A 6,750-nucleotide genomic window follows, 5' to 3' on the forward strand; every position below is an offset into this window, starting at 1 on the left:
CCCTTTGATCACTTACTTTTGCCCATGTTTTCTATTTGTGTTCATAACTCTCTATGTGGCAATTTTGCCTCACTTGGCCCCCTGCAAGTCACACACACACATACACACACACTCGATCCCGTGAAGAAAGCACACGCAGAAGATGAGCGACTGCGCTTCTCGTTGGGTCACATTCCCCTCGGAGCTGCAACTTCTGGTGCTGGAGGGTTTGAATTTTGTCGCCATTTCCAAGGTGGAGCGAGAATCAGTTCAAGCATGCGCCAGTTCCCAGTATGTCCAATTGACTGTTTGACTGCTTTGTCACGTTTAGTTTTTTTTTTTTTTTTTTTTTCTTTTTTTTTGTGTGTTTTTGTGTTTTTTTTCCCCCCCTTCTAGAACGTTCGTCTTTGCGTAAGAGTTGCTGACGTGGGCGAGCGTTGTTTTCTAGAGGGGCTTTCCTATGTTGTTGAATACTATACTTTTGGGCGAGCGTTGTTTTCTAGAGGGGCTTTCCTATGTTGTTGAATACTATACTTTTGGGTTGGTATCAAAGGTTGTATGTGTAGGGATTTGTGGATCTCCTCTTTAAGTTTATTGTTGTTTTGTTTATTTGTTTTTATACTTGTGCAAGTTGAGTCCTTGATTCAAATAATTTAAATTTGTAAGCTGCATCAGTATTATTTTTAAATATTGATTAACATTTATTTATAAATTTAGATCATCTGAATTTTTGATGGAATGAGAAAGTAGACTTTGTATGTTGTTGCCCACATAATTACCACTGATGACTTTTAGGCTATGATTTATATATTGGAATCAATGTTTCATTTCTTAATAAGCTTTCAATAAAATTTCACAACATGAGTTTTTTTTAATAAGATAAGATTTATAATTAGTCAAACATAATAAGATTCTTAATGAATTTTTGCAACATAAAATTTTTAATAGGAAGAAGGTTTACCAAAGAAATTATGATATTGTTCACTTGTCAAGGACAAGAACTTGATAAAAATAAATAAACAAGTGAGACTTTTCTCAAAGAAAGATGAAAAAAATAAAAATAACTGAATATGTATATTAAGAAAGATACTGAAATGGTTATTGTCAAAAGACAAGAAAACTAAAAACCCTTAAAACTAGACTAGAAGCAAGAAGGAGTTGATAGGAGTAAAGAAGGCTTCACTCTTGTCTCTATATATACTATCTACCTAAGAGCTATGTGGCGACATTCTATAGAACCTTCAAAAACGTATTGACTTTGCACAACACGTATCTTTGAAAGGCAAGTTTTTTATGTAGGTGCCACATAGTTAGCTTGTTCCGCAAGCTACCAACATGTGTAGCATGTGGTTAACTTTGTTGACCAAGTTTCTAACCTACCAATCAAGCATAATCACATGTAAAGTCATAGTAGTATCTATGAAGCTTTTAGGAAGCTTCTTTAGAAGATATTATGAAATTAATCTACTTTTACATACTTCTACCTATTCATATTACATAAGTAACAATTACAGTAAATATATGCCCATGACATTATCTCCCCTTCTAGGGACAAGTTCTACAAGGAGCGATGATCACATGTCGAAGAAGTCTAAGATGTGACGAATTATATTTGCTACATACTTTGATCTTTGTTCTCTTCGAAGATGATTGATAGGGCCTCTCAACCATTGATAGTGTCCCATATTAGGGCGAGAAGACCACCTAGTAATTTAATTATTGTTGAGACCTTCATAACTTCTTTCAAATAAAACATTTGGAACACCGTCAAGAGTTGTTCCTACCTTTAGTAAAATCATCAAACATCGAGAGTCCATTCCAAAGTTGTGATACCAAACGCCTTATATCTTGCCATCTATTTGAGGAAGAACATGTCATTCTTGAAGATCTTCATCTCGATTGCATTGTCTTGAAGATTGAGACAATCATAATGTCTCGTTTGGCAAGTTAGCAAACAAAGGCTCTTGAGTCAAATCCACTGGTTGTTGGTTTTCCATATCCTCAGCGTCACAACTACAAAGAAGCTACAAACAAGGATTAAAAGTAGAATGCTATCTTGTTTAGATTTTATTTCTTTTATAAAGAAGGTTTTCATCTTGATTTTGATGGATATCATTGATGAAAAGCTTCCACCGTCTTTACTACATTTGCAAGATTTTTTACTGGTTCCTATATGTGTTCACTCATATCATATCTACATCGATGGACAAGATATTCTAATTTATTTTGGCGCTGCCTTGAATCTACAATTTCTTCCACTTTGAATTCTTCATTATTGTCTACTTCTATAAAAGGAGGTAGAGCTTGTCTTCTTTTTGGTACATCCATTATCTTATATGGTTCAAGAAAAGACACATGGAATACTGGATAGATTTTTATTGATTCTGGTAGGTGTAAATGATATGCAACTAGATTGATTTGTACAAAAATAAAAAATGGTCCAAGCCTTTGATAGTCCAACTTATCATAAGGACGAGTGGCCTTGATATTACGACAAAGTAATCATACCTTGTCACCTATGTGAAATGATAGTTGTTCCTTTCGATAGACATCCGCATTGATCTTTTCTTGTTCTTGAGCTTCTTTTAATTACGCCTTCATTGTTGCATGTAACTCTGACAAATGATTTGCCAAATCTTTTGCTATAGGATTATCAACTTTTAAAAAGTCAAAAGTATCAAATCGTGGATGATAACCATAATTGGCAAAAAAATGTATTTGTTTTGTAGAAGAATGTACCGTATTATTATAAGCAAATTCTGCCAATGGCAAAAGAGTTGTCCAATCATCTTGTTGGTAATTGATGGTATATCTTAAATATAAAACTTAATTAATATGCTCCATTTGAAGATGGAATACCAAAGATCGTTTTATATCCACTTTTAGAATCTTGAAAAGAGTCCGCCAAAATCTTGATACAAATAAAGTTCCCTTCTCTGATATAATATCCTTGGGTAATCGATGATAGCGATAGATATTGTCAAGAAAAAGCTTAGATGTTTCTTCACCTAAGATAGATTTTGTATATAGTACCAGATGTGCCATCTTGGTAAAATGATCTACTATCACGAATATAGAATCATAAGAAACTGAGATTGGAAGATCCATAATGAAATCCCTAGAAACAGAAGACCATGGTTGTTCTAGAATGGATAATGGCTAAAGAAGTCTGTAAGGACAATGACGAAGAGTTTTTGATCTTGATCAAATATCACAAGATTGTACAAAATTTTGGACTGCCTTCCACATTTGAGGCCACGAAAAATCACTAGAGATTAGTTCCAAAGTTTTATTGTACTTAAAATGTCCTACTGTTGGAAAGTTATGACGAGCTTGAAGAACATGTAATCGAGCTTCACTTTCTGGAACATATAGGCATCTCTCAAAATATAATAGATTATTCTTGAATTTAAACTTAGAAGTAACATGAGACTTTGAAAGATTTCTCTTAATATCACAAATAAGAGGATCAAAAGACATACTTGACTGAACTTGCTTAATGAAAGTTGAATCAATAATTAATGTTGATTTTATTGCTCGAAGATGAAGATGCTTTGGCTTCAAGAGAATTATCCGTTGCTAATCAAAAGTAACATTTCTTTTCTTTGGTACAAGGTAAGATTGTCTAGAAAGTGCATCTGATAAACTTTGTTGTTTTCTTGGTTGATAAGTGATCTTGAATTCAAATCTTGACAAAGACATACTCCAACAAGATTGGCGATGATTCAAAATACGTGTTGATATAAAATATTCAAGGTTCTTGTCATCCGTATACATGATGACTGGACTAAGAACACCTTCTAGATAATGGTGCTATTCTTGAAACGAATCCATGATTGCAAGAAGTTCTTTGTCATAAATCTCATAGTTGATCTCGGTTGTTGAAGATTTTCTGGAATGAAAAGTTACTAGGTGAAGTATATCATCTCTTCTCATTTGTCACAATACAACACCCAAAACAAAGTCTAATGCATCTATTTCCATAAAAAATGGCTTAAAAAAATCAACACGATACAAGATTAGTGTAGAAACAAAGGTTGTCTTCAAAGCTTAAAATGCTACTTCCGCTTCTTCATTCTATTGAAGTTTTTTTTTACAAGTCAAACGTATAAGTGGAGCTACAACTTGAGAGAAGTCTTTGATGAAGATTTGATAGTAGTTGACAAATCTCAAAAAGTATTAGACATCTCTTACCGTTTTTGAGATCTTCCAATCCGTAATAGCATCAACTTTCTTAAGATCCATTATAAGTCCATCATTTGAAATGATATCTCCGAAGAAGTTGATTTGAGTAGTGTGAAATATATACTTTTTTATCTTAGCATAGAGTCTTACATCTCTTGGTTTTTGTAATACACAACAAACATGAAGTTCATATTCTTCTATGTTCTTAGAATAGATTAAGATGTCGTTTAGATAACAGACAACAAAATCATCTAAAAAATCCCAAAAGATATCATTCATTAGATGTTGGAATGATGTTGGTATATTTGTAAGTCCAAAAGGCATGACATTATATTCAAAATGTCCATATCTTGTTCAAAATATAGTCTTCCATTCATCTCCTTCTTTGATGCATACCAGATTGTATGCTCCTCATAGATCTATTTTTATATAGATCTTAGCTTGATTCAATTGATCAAGGAGTCAAGATATTAAAGGTAGCACATATCTGTTCTTGATGGTGATTTTGTTGAGTCGTCAATAATCGACACTCATCCGCAATGATCCATCTTTTTTCTTCACAAATAAAATTGGAACTCTTGTTGGAGATTTGGAATGGCATATGAAATTCTTGGCCAAATTCTCTTCAATATTCTCCTTGAGTTTAGCTAACTCATTTTGTGATAAACTATAGATTGATCCAAATGGTGGTTATCTTCTTTCTTGAAGGTCAATTGAGCAGTCATATGAACAATGTTTCGAAAAAGTATCTGCATTCTTCTTCTCAAATACATCTTGAAAATCTTGATATTAGCTTGGAATGCCTTTTGAAGTCTTTCCACCAATAGAAACAAGTATGGCATAAATTACATAAGGCAATTTTTCTTTTGCAGCATGCAAGAAAGCTCTTGCACCTAAAAATATAGGTTTAATTGTACTAGACTTATGACTTTCTACTTGATTAATTACGCTCTTAGTTATACTTTCAGAAAAATCAAGACTACGAGAAGTCCAATCTATTTTAGAGTTATATTTTTCTAGCCACGATAAATCTAAAATGATTGGATTAGAGAGAGATCTAATGATATTAAATATTACAAAGCTATTATGACCATTAGTTGCTACTTCTATAGGAAGGGTTTCATGAGTAATATCTCTTGAAGATAACGGATGACCATCTATGACTTCTACATGAACAAGTTTAGTTTTCTTCACTAAAAGTATGTTATGTCTTTTAGCAAATTCTTCATCTAAGAAACATGTTGAGGCTCCTGAATCTAATAAGGCAAAGACTTTGTAATGTTTAGGTCCTAAAATAACATTTATTATAAAACAAGGAGAGGATTCTAAGGAGAAAATAGGACCTTCACTAGGTATTGTAGAAGGTTCTAGCCTTATGGTCCTTATTATAGCTAGACAAACTCGTTTTTTGATATACTATCTTCTTTGATAGCCGTACTCCTCATTTTATAGTTGCGTTGCTTCTTTAGGCAATGTTGAGCAGTGTGCTTAGATTCTCTACAATATAAGCAAAATCCTTCCTAATGACGATGAGTCTTTTCTTACTCGATAAGAAGTTTGAAACGTACTACATCAATTTGTATATCCTCTACTTTCAAATGTATATGTTGAAGAGGTATTGGTGTTGCCATTGAATTACAATAACATTGAGATCCACTTATACGATTCTCTGATTGAAATTCAACAACACAATTGTCGTACTTCACAACAAAGTCAAATCATTTCTATATCTTCACTTCCTACCAATCTTGTTGTTCCTTATAGTGGTAAATTGAGTTGATGCATTGCAAGCATTAACTCCCTCAATTGTTCTTGCATTTGTGCCATTGCACTCTTCATTTCAACAAGTTCTGCCATAATAACTATGAGTGTAAATTTCACCGCTATATCCAAATTACAAGATGGCCCCAATTAAGACTTGCTTGTAATAGGTAGTGTGAAGTAGAAGATGCAATGAATAAGAACAAAAGAAGAAAACAACACAAACAAGTGAAAGAAATGTATACAAGCAAATACACACTCCAAAACTTAGTCATAGTCTGTTCATTGTGTTTTCACCCAGTAAAAAATAAAAATAAAAATAAAAATAAAAATTATATTTTTAGATAGACAATTTTTTTTATCTTTCCAATGATATAAAAAACATGTAAATCCGAGTTACTATGAGGAAGTTATGAAGGTTTGTAATAATGAGTAAATAAACAAAAAGTTAAGTGAAAATATTTTATCTCAAGGATAATTTGCTTATAAATCAAGGGTTTGAACCTCACCAAGGCTCACATGTAGTGTATAAGTATGTCCAAGAGAGGCCACGAAGCCATAGTCTTATCCTCCTAACTACTTTAATAAAATCAATTTAAATCCATTATAAATCCTACTTTTTGTATAAATAACTAAAAAGACATGAGATTTTTTTTTTCTCATGCTTCTTTTTTTTTCTAACCACTAATTAAAATTTATAGTTTTTTATAAGTAATACATATAGATGTAAGATCAATATATATATTCATCTTAGTAACTAATCTTTATTACTTAATAATAAGTAAAAATACTAAATCAACTAAAATAATTGCCTCAAATACTTAC

The sequence above is a fragment of the Physcomitrium patens genome, chromosome 24 (assembly GCF_059467195.1).
Source record: "Physcomitrium patens ecotype Gransden chromosome 24, ASM5946719v1, whole genome shotgun sequence".
In the NCBI taxonomy this organism is placed as follows: domain Eukaryota; kingdom Viridiplantae; phylum Streptophyta; class Bryopsida; order Funariales; family Funariaceae; genus Physcomitrium; species Physcomitrium patens.